The sequence below is a fragment of the Camelus dromedarius genome, chromosome 34, assembly GCF_036321535.1.
Source record: "Camelus dromedarius isolate mCamDro1 chromosome 34, mCamDro1.pat, whole genome shotgun sequence".
Taxonomy (NCBI): domain Eukaryota; kingdom Metazoa; phylum Chordata; class Mammalia; order Artiodactyla; family Camelidae; genus Camelus; species Camelus dromedarius.
This window is the reverse complement of record NC_087469.1, coordinates 12001906-12018337: the sequence shown is the minus strand read 5'-3', so window position 1 is coordinate 12018337 and position 16432 is coordinate 12001906. Positions and strand designations below refer to the sequence as shown.

The 16432-nt window shown below is 41.6% G+C and overlaps 1 long non-coding RNA gene across 1 annotated transcript in view; it reads left to right on the top strand.

Moving 5' to 3' along the window:
• The window catches only part of LOC105097560 (uncharacterized), a 205126-nt gene that overhangs the window by 28463 nt on the left and 160231 nt on the right, over positions 1–16432 (top strand). Inside the window, exon 2 of the long non-coding RNA XR_010378935.1 lies at positions 1810–1865. This is a non-coding gene — a long non-coding RNA (uncharacterized LOC105097560). The remainder of the gene's footprint in view (positions 1–1809; positions 1866–16432) is intronic.

The window sequence follows — 16432 nt, the reverse complement described above, 5'->3', positions numbered from 1 at the left end:
TGTCAAAAGCTGCAGAAATATCTTGGAAGGGGGCGGTGAGGCAGCATGATTTGAGGGAAAGGGAAGAGCCTGGACCGCAGCAGATCACCTCGGTTAAAACCATCCTTTTGCTTTTAACCTTGAGCAAGTTGCCTTAACTATATGAAATTTCCTTGTTTATCAAATGGTCATCATATCCATTTGGCAGGATTAAATGAGATCATGGAATAAAGGGCCCCAGGCTTGCATCATGGAATATGTAACAGCTGACAATTATAAGGCGCCAGGTGTCAAAGCACTCCACACGCACCGATTCATCTAAGCCACACAACAACCTTGCTGGCTACGTTCTGTTTTCGTCAGCTCCAGTTTGCAGATAAGGAGACACAGGCTTAGAGAGTTTAAGTAAATTTCTCCGGGTCACACAGCCTGTGAGTGGCAGAAGCTGAGATTTAAACCGAACCATTCTCTTCCCAGAGGGTGTGCTCCTAACCACCATGTGATGCTAAACTTTGGTGAATAAAGTATCCATAAATATTAGTTCCTTTCCTTTCAAAAATAAGTGAGCTACGTTATTTTTTTTTTTCAGTAGGTAGATTAAAAGTATTTCAACTAGGGCTGAGGAGACAACGTACCATAAGCCAAATATGGACCCATTGCCTCTTTGTGAGGGTTTTTACACTTTTAAATGGTTGGAAAAAATTTTGCTTTAATGTTAAAGGTAATTTAATGATGAGAAAATGTCAACAATGAGAAAAATTTTAATAATATTTTGAGAGAAGTTAAAACTATATAAAATTGGAAATTTAATCTCCACCAATAAAGTTTTATTGGAACACAGGTACTTCCATTTGTGCGTCGTCTCTGCCACTTTTTTACTGTAAGAGTAAAACTGAATAGTTTTGAAAGAGGCTCTACCGCCTACGAAATCTACAATATTTATTATCTGGCCCTTTACAGGAGACGTTTGCTGACCCCCTCATAGAACCAAAAACTCCTTGGCGCATGAAGAGAGGTGGGTCTGAGGGCTTGAATGTCTCAGGAATGTTGGTGCCCGCCACCCCCCCCCCCCCCCCACGCACGTCCCGGATGGGCCGCTCCCGCACCTGCGCCCCCTTAGGGGCTGATGATGGGGCGGAGAGAACGCCCTGAGCCAGGGGCTCGTTGAGTTTCTTGGGTGGAGGGAGAAGGGGGAAGGAGGCTCGCTGGGAAGGGGGAAGGTGAGCCTTTCTTTTCAGTCCCGAATTTTTTCCTTTAGTCTGAGGAGTGATAACCTTTAAGGCGGGCGGTGAGCGCAGGCGCCCCGGAGCCCGGGAGGAGAGGCGGGAGCCGCGCTGCGCCCCAGGGTCCTCTCCCGAGGGCGGCGAGGCCGGGCACCCAGCGCCTGCCCGCTCTCCGCGGGGAAACGGCGGTGCGTCCAGGGCCCCGCACAGGCCTGGGCCCTCTGCTGGGCTCCGTCAGCCGCCCTCCAGCGTGGCGGCACCCAGTTGATTCCTTTCCCTCCGTCTCACTTAACGCAGTTAAACCGAAGCCAGGCCGTGATCAGACTCCTCAGCGCGTTCCTGCCTCCAGCCCGTAGCAGGTGAACGGTGGAGTGCCAGCAGCAGGGCTGGGGCTGCTTGGGCTGGTTCTCTTCTCAGTTTTCTCAAATTGTTGTAAAATATAGATAACACTGCAGTTGACCGTTTTAACCATTTTTAAGAGAGCAGTTCTGTGATATTAAGTATGTTCACTTATCCATTATCACCGTCCATCTCCAGAACGGTTTCATCTTCCCCCCTGAGACTCTGCATTCACTAAACAGTAACTCCCCATTTTCCCTCCCTCCAGGGACCAACAACTGCCTCCTCCTGACGCTATGAATCAGGCTTCTCTAGGTGTCTCAGGTAAGTGGGACCATCGTGTATTTGTCCTTTTGAGTGGCTTATTTCGCTTAGAATAATGTCCTCAGCGTTCATCCGTGTTGTAGCATGCGCCAGAATTTTCTTCCTTTTTAAGACTGAGTAATATTTGATTGATATAATTCTGTTTATCCATTCGTCTGCTGAGGAACACGCGTTTCTTCCACCTTTTGGCTGTTGTGAATAATGCTGCTATGAACATGAACAGACAAATATCTGTTCAAGTTCCTGGCTTCTTGGTTTCTCTTCTTTTGGATATATATATCCCCAGATGGCATTGTTGAGTCATGTGATAGTAGCTCTGTTTTTAATTTTTGGAGGAGCAACCATACTGTGTTTTGTAGTGGCTGCGCCATTTTGAATTCCCACCAGCAGTGCATAATAGTTCCAATTTCCCCACATCCTTGCCAATGCTTTTTGTCTCTCTTTGTGTGTGTGTGTGTGTGTGTGTGTGTGTGTTTGTTTCAATAGTAGCCATCCTGATGGGTGTGAAGTGGAATCTCCTTGTGGTTTTGGTTTGCATTTTCCTAGTGATGTTGAACATCTTGTGTGTGCTTATTGGTCAGTTGGGTGTCTCCTTTAGAGAAATCTCTGTTCAAGTCCTTTGCCCATTTTTTAAAATGGATTGTTTGTTTTTTGTTGTCATTGAGTTGTAGGAGTTCTTTCTAGAGTCTAGATATTACCCCCTTATCAGATGTAAGATTTGCAAATGTTTTTTCCTATTCCATGAGTTGCCTTTTCAGTCTGTTGATAGTGACCTATAATGCACAAAAACTTTTGATTTTAATATAGTCCAGTTTCTCTGTTTTTCTTATTGCTATTGCTTGTGTTTTTGGTGTCCTAGCCAAGAAATCGTCGCCAAGTCCAACGTTGTGAAGCTTTTCTGCTGTGTTTACTTCTAAGAGTTTTATGTCTTTAGCTTTTACGTTTAGGTCTTCATTCCATCTTAGATTAATTTTTATATACTGTATAAGGTAAGAGTTCAACTTCATTCTTTTGCATGTGGATATCTAGTTTTCCCAACATCATTTGTTGAAAAGACTGTCCTTTCCCCACTGAATGGTCTTGGCAACTTTGTCAAAAATATTTGACCGTATATGTAAAGATTTATTTCTGAGTTGGCTGGAGTTTTGATATTAGCAGACATGCCTCTCAAGTCAAGACCCAAGTTGTATAAACTTTTCATAGATAATCTGATTAAAGAGTCAATATATTCACACTATTAGAACATTTGTGATAGCTCGTCTTGTGCTGGAGTTTCAAATGCATGAATCTTAATCACCACTAGTTCATGAGTTCCTAGGGAGCAGGAACTCTCTTATAACTCAAATTTAAACTTAATCTGTATGTATCCTCTGCCTTTTATGAGTCCAGCATCACAACAGCAGTAAGGATGCAGAAACTTTTTTTTAAGAACTTGCAAATTAGTGGAGAAGCAAACATGCAAACAAACTAATGTCTTTTTGTGAGAAGAATACTCCAGAAGGTAAAATAGGGGTGTAAAGATGGAAGTGGTGACATCCAACTGGAGAAGAGAGAGAACTTTCTCAGAAGTGGTCACATGTCTGCTGAATTTTAAAGGATGGTTCATTAAGAATTTGCCTGACAAACTGAAAAAATGAAGGTCAAAGGGACATTCAGAACAGAGGAGCCACACATGTAGGGACTTGAAGGGGGTCCACAATATGGTTGTAGGAGGACTGGAGCGTATAAGGCCAAGAGCAGGAGAAGAGCCTAGCGGGTAGGCAGGAGACAGATCCTAGAATTTGAACTTTATTATGAATGTGATGAGAGGAATTTGCATGTCTGTCCCGTAGATTCGTCCTTAGCACCTCCTCCCATTGTTTATTGAACTGAGTTTAGTCCAGTGAAATGATGGTTAGTGTTTCTTTTTCTTCTCTTCTTTTTTCTTCTTCCTCCCTCCCACTTTCTAATATAATTTTGATGGCTTTTCTATTTTTTTCTTGGATATATCTCTTAACTAGAGTGGAACAGAACATTGGGGCATGAATTTAGACAAAAAATAACAAGAAAAAAGTGAACTCCTATGAGAAAACGTTGAAACTACCTAGGTTAGGCTCAGTTGAGTTTCCAAATGTGTTTTAAATTAGGTCGTCTCAACCATGACTACAAGTTCAAAATATTCAAAGCAACCTTATTGGAATTGGAACAAGGCATATTTGGTTTCCTCTAAAGGATTTTAAAAAGTGTAGTTAAGAGCTGAGCTCTCAATGTAAAAATACATGAAAAGAAAGCCCCCAAACAAATTGTCCTTGTAATAAATGGCATTAAAACTTCCAAACCATCAAAAGGTGTGATCTTGTAGTTACGTCTCACTTCTAAGAACAATGCCTGTTCAAGTCTCCTCATTTATCTGGGTGGGGCCAATCAGCTGGAAGTGAGCCAAGGAAGCATTTGGTGCCATCAGAACAGATGTCAGGGGTCCATAAACTCAGATAGATTTTGCTCTTATTTTGCACAACAGACAAGCAAACTTGGTTGCCTCATTTCTTAAGAGGATAGCATATGAGCAATATGTTAAAAGGTCACCAAAAGAGAGATGGCTAGACACAAGCACAAGGGTTCCTTTGAGAAAAAATTACTGTTGGTTTGACAAGGAGAAGAGAGAAAAAAAATTGAAATTGAAAAGTCAAACTTGAAAGTCAAAATCTACAATCTCCAATAAGAAAACCCATGTACAACATTTAAGCATCCTTGGATTATTTCATAAGGAAATAACCCACCTGACCCACCTCAGTGGATGCCAGTGCATCTCCAAAGGGAGACACAGCATCAAAGCTGATGTTCATAATGATTCCTTCCTTCAGTGAGTTACGCTTGAAACATTCAGGCTCACAAAGTCGTAAAGATGAGCTATTCTGGAAAATTCACTTCTGCAGAAATACCCGTATCTCATTCTGCCATGGTGCCTGTTAAATGAAGCACCAGACCACCTCACCTAATGTTAGCATAATTTCCTATTTAAATTTCAAAACTTTCTTGTCAGAGAGTTTATATAATTTTCCTATATACTAAGTATGACCTTGGTTAAGGGTCAGTCTCCTTATTGATAAAATGATGGGAATGATACTAAGTATATCGTAGATCTGGTGTGAGGGCAAAACGAGATAAAGTAGTGCATGGTAGCCAGCATTTTACCCAGGCAATTCTTCATAAATGCTAAATACTCTTCATACCACCAGCACCACTACTGTTGTTGATCTTATAACAGGACTGGACCTGGGTTCCTATCCTGACTCTCCATTTATGAGCAATAAGATCTTGGGAGGATCACTTTACTTGTTTCTGCTTCAGTTTTCTCACCTGGAAAATGAAAACAAGGCTGTATAATCTCTACCTCATGGGGTTGCTACAAGGATTAAAATGAGATGCTCTATGAAAACCCCTTAGAGACAGGCATGGGGCAAGGATTTAAGTAACAGTAGCTGCCGTTAATATTGCTGTCGTTGGTATCCTCCGTTAAACTTGTGAGGATGTAGCTCTCAAAGAGCGGTTTGGGGACCCCTGGTGGTCCCTTTTGCAGGCAGTCCATGAGGTCCAAACTATTTTCATAGTAATAGTAAAATGTGTCTCTTTGAACCAACATTAGCATTTCCTAGAGACAGCATGAAGTGTGATGTCACTACGTTGAATGTTGACTGCAGTCGCACATTTGAGGCTCTTGCTGTGTTCTATTAAATGATAAGATCTGCAAAACTGTTAAATAATGTTCTTCTCTCTAGTTTTTTGGTTTTTTTTTTGCAAAATGTAATTATTTCTCCAAAAGTGTTTTATGGTAGCCTGTGATGGGTTCATTGCTGTTATTTTTAAATGAAGCAATAATGCTAACGCTTAGTTTTAATTTCCAGTAAGTGTAATGGTGATAGATATAATCCACATAAACCAAAATTCTTTGGGGCTCTCGGTAATTTTAAGAATATAAAGGGGTTCGGATGCAGAAAAGTTTGAGAACCACTGTCTTAGTACGTGAAGCTTCAGGGCTGTTGACATCCCTCAAGGTCACTTTCTTGAGAGTTTAGCATGGGTAGGGTCAAGTCTCAACCAGAGTTTCCTGATAATGAAACCTAGCGGTCGTTATAATACATCACGCTCCAAGGGCCAAGGAGCTCCCACGTGGGGAGGGGGCCGTGGTCATCACAGTGCTTTTACAGTTGAGTCCTGTTGCAGGGTTCTGTGTGGTCTATTTAGCAAGACTTTCCTCTAAACGTGGTATTCAATGCTAATAGATGTTTTCCAACATTTTAAACTTAATTCCATGTGGCCACGCACTGCGGCACTAAATTCACATGCAGTTCTTGCCTGGTGATTAAGATGAGGACCTAGTGTTAATAGTCTTGAGTTGTGGCTTTAGAGTCTAAACTGATTCCCATCACGGGTTTTCAATCTCAAATGTCAGGCAAGAATTCTCACCCGTTTGTAAGCCACTTTAAATACGCTTTTCAGGAGTCCAAGACCTAATCCCTGAAGAAACTGGGTCAAGTTCTTCCCAGTCCTGTCCCCATACCACAGATAGCTAAGCTTCAGTCTTAAGGAAATACTTGGGGATGCCAGGGCATACTTAAAGGAGGGAAAGTAAGCAGGGACAGCCTTCCACAGGAAAGACATTACGTGTCTCTCTTTGATTAAGCATTTGATACTTGAATCTATTTCACTGGAACAAATTGGTTTAAGTGTGTACTATTCTGACTTAGAGTTCCCACCATTGTCTTAATGCAAAGTTGACACCTGCTATGTTGCTTAAGACCTTTTGTCTCAGAGGTTTCAGATTTTTATACACATATACATATGTATATCTAATGCAGTGGGTTGGGTTGGATTGAAATCTTCAGTAGCAATTCAAAGAGTTTGGCTTATGGGGCAATGTCACAGGTTTGCATACATTATGCAGAATTTTCTGTTAAGTGCAATAGGCTTTTGGAAATTGGTTTATTTCAATCCAATGCTTATTTGACATAAATGTCACATTTATGCTGAAGAGTCATATCATTCTTCTATTTCTGCTCCAATAATGTTAATTCTTAAAGTGTTACCCTACATGGCTACATGATGCCAAGTATCCATCTGGAGATTTTTTTTAAAAAACCCTTTATTTTATTATTCTGATGTTCCCAAATCTAATATTGATAAGATAGAGTCATACTACCTGGATGTTTAACTATTTTCATTTAAAGCTAGATGCCACAGTATATGGTAGGAAAGCAGAAGTAAGCGATATGAAATGAAAGTCATTTTGATCGAACTCTCTAGCACCACAGAACGAAACAACCCTGCTCCAATATTTTGCTCAATTTAATAATTTCAACCAAATGTTATCAGATCAGTTTGTGTGGGGAACACAACGTGCCAAACAAAATAAATTGACGATTTTACTGTTGAAATAATGTGAAAGGAACATGGGGCTTGGGGATATAAGCCTGAGCTGTACAGGGCGAGGCAAAGGCAGTTTAATTCTCTCCTCCTCCAGGGAGGGTCTGAACAGAGCTGGCCGCCTCTAGCAATAGAGCAAGGACACTGGTCCTCTCATCTGGGACTCTACAGAGGAGGCTGTTCCTCTGATGTCTTCAACCCACCCAGCACTGCGGTTTGGGGAGAGAGGCACTCAGGGTAGTTCTAACTACTGACTTACAGTGAAGGATTCGCCTGCCCTCAGTTTCCCAGCCAGTATCTCAGTGCGAACAGGACACACTCCAGGCTTTAGAGATGATCCACTCATTGACTCCTCCATCACCACCTTAATCTAAGACTTGGACACTCAGGCAGCAGACCACTGCGACACCCACAACTGCTGGGTACCAGTTTATCTTGTCCTAGAGGGGTACCTGATTTAGGTATTTCCTGAGACACAAGACTACACAGAGCAGGCTGACCCATAGGAGACTAGTCCTGGAAAAGCTGTCCAGACTCGAGGTGCGCCATCAGAGTTGTTGCGGCATGTAGGTTTCCAGAGATTTCCATTTAATTCCACTTCTGTCCTGATTACAGTTTGGCTTCATTGTTCCCCCTTCTCTAATCAGATTTCCAATATTCAAGTGGAAGTCCAAGTCATTTTTCTGATAAATCTGGGGAAAAAAAGTGAAGTCATAATCATGTTTCCAAGCTCCACTCTTTTCTCAGCTAGCTGGACCAACTGAGCCACGAAGTGGGTTTGGCTTCATGACCCAACTAAATAATTTATGCCTGTGTATTCTTGGTCTTTGTCTCCAATGGGTGAAAACAGAAATGGCGATGGAGCTTTTAAACAGTGCTGGTCAGTTGCCAAAAATGAACATACCTATTCAGACCTCGTAAATGAAATTCAAAGATGGACGTGTTATATACATTTAAGCACATTTAAGCAATTTAGTTCAACAAATAAACCATATAACCCATATTTATTGGGTGCTTACTGTGTTTTAGTTCTTGAAAATGAGTTAAGTAAAGGACAGACTTATTCTGATTACCATTAACAAGCACCCTATATAGAGATACCCAGTACCCAGTGGAAATAGACTAAGCCTTCTGGGAGACGCCCTGTTACTCCCCAAGTCTCTGTTGCCAAGGCTACAACAATTAATCTTCAGAAAAGCTACAGTTTAGCACCTGTTGAATGATATTAGAGGGAATCATCTGTGTTGCAGATAGAGAATATGTTAGGGGGGCTGGGCTCAAATGCATCCAGGTTTTGGTATCTTTCTCCTTCTGTTTCAGCAGACAAATAATCTGTTGCAACTTTGCGGCTTCTCTTCCGCAGCTTGGCTCCGTTCCCGTGCGCCATTTTGTTCTAGGGGATGCCTAAACTGATTCCTCAGCGTTAGCCAAAACAAACGAGGAGCTTGGCTCTCAGTCTGGTCGCAGCAGCTGCTGTGATTGAAGGGCTCTGCACCTAAGGCAGTGGGGCAGCTTTCCGTTTGACAGATGAACACGTTTTTCATTACTAGAGAAACAGGAAGCATTGCATACTGGGCAAAAAAAAGAAAGAAAGAAAGAAAGAAAGATTTGGGAAGTTGCTTTGTTCTTTCTTCTATCAATTGTGGTTATTGTTCAGCTGAAATGTTGGTGAGGAGGTTGACGGAGTGGGAGCCTCTGGCTTCGCATCTCCTTAGACTGTAACTGTGAGCTGACAGCTGTGGGGTTTCTTGACCTCAGGTGGCCTCAGCCAGAAGACTCCTTTGCAGATCTGCTCCGGGAGGCAGCTTCTGTTCCTGCGTGCAGCAGAGGGCATGGAGAGGCCAGGAGGTCTAGGGGAACCGCATAGAAAGGAGGGGGAAGGAAACATTTGGCCGTTTCCATTAATTCGGTCATACAATGGAGCTGAGCTGTAAAATGCGTCTTTGAAGGTCTTCAGAATAGCTCCTTGAGACTTCCGCGGTGACTTGGGAGCTTGTGACAGGCTCAGCGGCAGGGGGACTGGATCCAGGTTCTTCAGAGAACAGAGTGAATCTCTGGTAGGGCAACCTGGTGGCAGCCTTTCCTTTATAACTTCATACTCCAATTCCTTTCATCAAAATGATAGCCTCGGGAGGCAACCTTGATTCCCTGATTTTGTGTTGAGCCCCTAGATAAAGGTCAGTACCATTCCCTGCTAAAGAAATCCAAAAAGCAGAAGAATATTATGAGAAGGAGAACTGAAGAGGATAAGAAAATACATAAATCCAAGGTGTGAAGTTGCAAATGACATGGCAGACATTTAGTTTAAGTATTGAGGGGTGTCTTCGGGGACGACAGGGGTCTAGAGTCCTCACAGATGGATGATTTCCGGACCCTCATCTACAAAGATCACTATGCCAGGAACCTCCTGGATACTGTCACCTATGGAAGTTGGATAGCCAGTCAAGGAAGCTAACGTATATTGACCAACTGCTATCTATCAGTCACTGTGCTGGGTGCTCTGTACGGTGATGCACCTACAATAGCATAGAATGTAGGCATTCGATACTTATGTGTTATATACATAGAGAAGCTGAGACTCAGGCTGTCCTAGGTCACAGGGTTAAGTGACAAAACAAGACTGCCAACTCAGTTCTGTGTATCTCCAAAGCCATCTTGGAGTTTGAGAGGTTCTTCTACACACACACCCCTGCCCTTTCTCTCCAATATAGCAGGTCGTGCATTGTACTTATGTGCTCAGTACCTTCATTAGCGGGTTCCTTGAGGCCTCACGAGCACTCTCTCACTCTTGCATCTTTGTCGCATAACGTGCATAGTGCTTTGTCTCTGGTCCTCAGGCTAACGACTCAGACTTGCTCATCTAAATTACAAGTCTCTTCCTGTCTATGATTCCATATTCAGAAAGCATTTGATTAGGGCCTGTTGGTGATGGTGACTGTAATGCCAGAAAATGAGGGAACTTAGTCAACATTCTGCAGGAAATAAGTTGCAAAACCAAGCAAAAAAACCCCCAAAAAACCCAACTTTTCTGTTCCCCAATGAACTCCTTCCTCTTACAGATCAAGATTTAAAGAATATCACACCTCACAGAGGCTTAAGTTTGTGAAAGCTTCCTAGGATTCCTTAGGTTTTTTGCAAAAAAAAAAAAAAACTAATCAAAATTTGTTTTTATTAAAGTACTACATTTAGAATCAGCTTCTCATAGGCTTTTTTTCCTTCTTAGTTTAGTTTCTCTTCTTATCTCTAAATTACCCTTTTATCTTTCTCTTGCAAATAAATTTGTTGCCAAATTCAACCAAAGGCATTTCGTGAGAAAAAAAAAATATGTGCAAACATTGCTTCGTATAAGCAGAAAAGTTATATGTATCAATTACTAAGCTTCTCAGACTCAGTTTCCTCACTAGTGGTACGGGACATCAGTGCCCACCTCTCAGAGTTGTTGTGGAATGAAATGAATTATTTTATATGAAGCATCTAACAAAATGCCAAACACATAGTAAGTGTTTAGCAAGTGTTAGCTTCTGTTACCATTAATATTGACATGAATTGTGTAAGGAATGATGCAGAAAGGATAAAGAAAAGTACGACCCTGGGGATTGAACCCAGGACCTCGTGCATGCTAAGCATGCGCTCTGCCACTGAGCTATACCCACCCCAACCCTGCTCTGTTCATTTTTGTTCCTCCAAGATGGTTAATAAATGTCTGCTGGATAAAAAAAAAAGAAAAGTACTACCACCATAGCTTCAAAACCTCTCTACATTTTTGTTCTGTACCTATGATTTCCTTTTACCGTAGTTTATTGACTACAGATGAAGTTTGCTTTGATATCTATCTAAAATCCATCTATCATCAGATGAGTCAAGGTCAACTATTGTGCCTTTTCTCAGGGAGACCACTTTGCACACAGCACTTTTTTTTTTTTTTTAATTGAAGTATAGTCAGTTACAGTGTGTCAATTGCTGGTGTGCAGCATAATGTCCCAGTCATGCATATGCACGCAGCTCTTCCTGAAGGACCACAGGAGCATCCTGGACAGAGCTGTTCTCCACCTAGTTGTCCTGTGTCCAGCTCCACCAGGTCCAACTGACTGACTTGAGAGCAAGCAGTCCACAGGCTGGCAAGTGGCCTGTGAAATTGCTCGATCTCTGCTCAGGAATAAGCTAAGCTAATCAGATCCTCTCAACTCTGCAGTTAGTCTTGGGAGTCATGGAGAAGATTAGGCTTTTAACAGTAAGAGCTGAATTCTGAAGGGAGACACACAGAGAGAGAGATCATGAAGGAGAGAGAGGCCACACCCTGCAGTTGGGAGGAAACAGAAACTAAAATTGAGCAGAAGCTCTCGCTGCTTATGACTACACTCTCTCCATGGCCTCCGGTTAAAAATTCCATGCACCTGTGAGGCTACTCTGGGTGGCTCTGAATACCCAGCCTCTTTGCTCGGGCCATGTGGCAGGTGGAGGGACTCAGAGCTGCCCTCGTACCCACCTGTTGGCTTGCTTCAGCAGTCGCCTTGCTATCGCTCAGATGCCATGTGGGAATTTCTCTCCAAAGCTCGCAGCCACCCAGACTGCACGTGGCAAATTAGAACAGGATGCCTTCTATTTTCGAATCCTCTCAGCTTGTCTGGTATTTCTTTCTGGGGTTCTGTCATCTCCAGCCACACCTGGGATGGGGCCACTTCTCGGCAACCGAAGAGTGTGCCTGTGAATCCCCCTCTTTCTTCCTCCTTTGATCAGACCGTCCTCAGATACTGAATCCCAGTGTCCTCACACAGTCTCCCTCTTACTTTCTGGCTTATGGTATATGTAACTGTGGGGTCTGGTTTGTTTGTTTTTCAGTGGTTGCCCTCAAGTTTGCAACATGCATTTATAACTAATCAAAGTCCACTTTCAAATAACACTGTGTTCCTTCCTGGGTAGGACAAGTGCTTTATAACAGAGTATTCTCAATTCTTTCCTTCTGTCCCTTATAGCACCACTGTCATTTTTTTCACTTACAGATAAACTATAATCTCCAAACACATTGTCACTATTATTATTGTGAACAAACTGTTGTCTGTTAAATCAATTAAGAATAAGAAAAATAAAATATTTTATTTTACCTTCATGTATTCTTTCCCTAATGTTTTTCTGCTCTTTCTGTAGGTCCAGGTTTTAACCTCTACCATTTTTCTTCTCTCTGAAGAATTTCTTTCAACATATTTTACAAGGCAGATCTCCTAGTAACACATTCCCTACGTTTTTATTTGTCTGAGAAAGTTTTTATTTCTCCTTTACTCTCCTTTACTTCTGAAGAATAATTTTACTGGACACAGAACTCTAGTTTGGCGGGTAGTTTTTTCTTTTCACACTTTGAATACTTCATTCCACTCACTTCTTGCTTCTTTGATTTGTGGAGCGCAGTCTCATGTCTTTCTTGTCCGTATTTCCTCATGAAGAGGGGAAGTTATTTTCTCCTCTGGCTGCTTTCAAGATTTTGTTTGTCTTTGATTGTTTTGCATTTTGAATATGGTATGCCTAGGTGTAGGGTTTTTTTTGTTTGTTTGCTTTTTGTTTTGGGGGGGGGGGGTTTGGTATTTATCATGGTGGGTGTTCTCTGAGCTTTCTAGATCTGTGGTTTGGTCCCTGTTTCAGAAAATTCTTGGCCAGTATGACTCCAAGTATTTTTTTTCTGTCCCTTTCTTTCTTCTCTTTCTGGTATTCTCATTATACTTAAGACACCTTTTGTAATTGTCCCACAATTTCTGGATATTTCCCCCCGACCATTTTTTCATTCTTCTTTCTCTTCACATTTTAATTTTTGAAGTTTGCGTGTTGACAGATCTTCAAGTTCACTGATTCTTTCCTCAGCCATGCTAGTGAGACCATCAAGGCCTTCTTCATTCTGCTACAGTGGTTTTAATTTCTAGCATCTCCCTTTGAGCCTTTCTTAGAGTTCTCTTCAGTCTCTCTGCTTACTTTACCCATGTGTCCTGGCTATACTGTGTTTTGAATCTTCCAGGCCTGACCACTTCTACATGTAAAGCCAAGGAAGTCAAATAATTCTTCTATTTTAAATACGTGGCTCTTGCAATAAAAGGCATGGTTTTTGAAACTATTTTTCCTTGCTTTAGATCTACCCAAATCTACATAGGAGCTCCAAAGTGAGAAATTTAACTTTTTCTTGGGTATCAGCCCTCCCTACAGGCAGTATTTTAGCCAGTTCTTGATGCTGCTTGAACCATTAGAGGTTGGGGATGATAAGGTAAACAGACTTCAGTTTTAAAATATCCTCCTGCTACATTTTTCCTCTTAAGGGATTTGTACAACTGGAACACAAAAGTGACATTGCACTTACCCAGCTGAGAAGCAAGACAGCCCTGACCAATGCTGGGCAGATGAGACAGAAGAAGCACCTCCACCCCAACCCTGGGCATCACTTTTGCAGCCCATGTGCCCATTTATTTGGCCAATCAATTTACACCCTGCTGGTCATAATCCATAGAAGGAAACCCAGACATAACCCACTTCTCCCTGGGAAAAAAAAAAAAAAAAAAAACAACCACAAATATATTATACTTGGGATTGAGGAAAACTAATTGATTTGACAGCTAATCTAAAACTCCTAAGGGAAAAATCAATAAAGAACAAAATAATCTAGTCTGTAATTTTGTATGCTGTTCTCCCTACTATGTTGATCGTCTAGCATCAGTCATCTATTACAGATGGGAATGTTACCAACTCTAATGCCTCTGTTGATATTTCTAAAAGATTCTAATCTCATTTCAGTAATAGCTTCTGTCATTCCTAGAGACACATATGCCATAACACTCTTGGTTGCATTGACAGAAATATTAATGTGCTCAGATTTCATATTATTTGGACCACTCCGTGTCTCTTTCTTAGTGTTCAGTTGCTTTCGCCTTATGCACAGTGTCGGAGCCTGGCTGCCCAACCCCAGTGCATTAGGTGTGATTCCTAAGGAACATTAGTCTTCTCATCTCTGTGTGATTTGGGTCCTTCTCTAGCAGGAAACCTTTCTATGATTCTGTGGATTTTCTCTTTAGGCTTTGTACTTCCCCGTCTCCTATAACTCCAATGAACTTGTTACGTACCGTGATCCTCATCTTCATTTTATTTCCTGAGAGTTATTGCCTCTCAGACTGGAATGGATTTATGGTCCATCCATGCATCGGTCTGATGTTTGAAACTTTCACATACCTTCTCTGCCAAATTCCTACTCTGTCCTTAAACTCATTGCCTTCCAGTTCTGTCTTTGCTGTTACTGTTGCATAGACCTTACGTGTGCAGATGTATTTCAGTGTAGTTTTCACCTTTTATTCCAGTTTCACTTTCTAGTGTCATTTAGAACAATCCAAACCTTTCTTCTACTCCACGACCCTTTTGATATTTAAAATAGCTACTAGTAGCATTTACTTCTCTGGGCTAAATATCCTTAGTTCTTTCCATCAGTAATTATAGAATATAGTCTTGAACTATCTCATCATCTAGTTAGTGACTCAGTATGCCTTTGAGTTACACATCCAACAACACTGTGGAAGGGATGTTAGGAAATTTCCCCATTGTGGCGTCAGAATTCTGGAATGATCAAAAGTATATGGCTATCTCTAACATTTAAAAAAATTAAATGGGGCTTTAGAAAAGTAAAAAAAAAAAAAAGATTAAAAAAGATAGGGGTTAAATGAAATTCACTAATTCATACAATAGAGTAAAATCTCATACAATTTTCTACAGATTTGATAATGAGCATTTTTAGATGTCATGAAACAATGGTGATCAAGTTCAGTCAGTCTGGAACCCAGTAAGTACCAATGGACTGCTCCGGAAGGCTTGGAGAATTACCTAGAAGATTCCACAATGGCTCCAGAGTGTCCTTAGTGGAGACTGGGTCGAGGGTGGTGGGGGAGGGCAATAATGTTAGATAGAGGAACTAGAGAATTTGTCTTGAAACTCTGTCTGCACAGTGTATCATGTTTTTGCCTGCATTGTATATGACAGATCAGTTAATGTAGTAAGATTCTCTAAAGATACCTTTACTCAGACTTCACCTAAGGTTAAGAAATTGCCCATTGTCCATGTCAAAGGCTATAATTTTTGTTTGGGGTAGCTTTAGGAAGTGATGGAGATTCTGGGAAGGTAAAAGCCATTCTCCCACCTGGGCAGCTGTTCGAGCCATCATCACTCTGCTTCCTCATGTGTTACTGCTTTTGTCCTATGAGATTCTGCTTTGGGTGAACACTCACTGATTACAAAAATATGCAAAAGATAAAGTCAATCCCAACAACACAACTGCATTAACATTTCCTTGAAATAGCAAGCCTTACAGTGGTTGAAGGGAAATCCTTCTGACACACGCTGTGAAGTGTCTGCTGCCAATTACTTTTCATTCTGGAAATGATTTGTTCTCCCTAAAGTGCTTCTGCATTTTACTGTTTCTGTGTCTCTCTGTCTCTTCCTCAGATGCCTCTGTGTTCTATCTGTATTGTGTTTCCAGAAGGGAAGAATATCCTGTTCATGTGAGTCCAGAATTGGTCATTTCCAGCCCTCCCCCCACCCCCCGGCAAATATGCTCCCATCAGAGGTACGTTTATCCCCAGAATACTTTTAAACATTCTTCCTGGCTACAGCTGTTCAAGATTTTACTCTTTAATCATTCCAGGCCCATTAATCCTAAGACTGCACATGTGATGCTTTTAAAGTGTGGTGTCTAGAACAAAATCCAAAACCACAGGTGAGGTCTGAGCCTAGCTTTCTCTTAGCTTGAAAGTCATGTAAATTCCAGATGGATATTTTGGACTTGAGAAACTGATGACAGATTGCTTTTATTAAGCATCCTCTGTAAAGAGAACATTATGTTCAGCCTTGGAGCATCAACAAACTTATAGACAGCCTTGTAGAAGGCAGAGACTCTTCCCCCAGGAATTACAACGTGAGACAGAGCTGGAAACCAAGCCACCACTTGCTGTCCTGCTCGTCATAAAGCCATCACCTGGTGAGGTCTCATCTACTCATATTTGCCGTCATTGAAACATGAGAGATTTAGGTTCATAATGACAGGATTTGTGCTGCAGTACGCACTTGATGCATTTCATAGAGACACTTCTTTGGGAGCAGTTTGGGAGTACGGATATTTGCTTAGGGCCGTCAGTGCGCCAGCACTACTG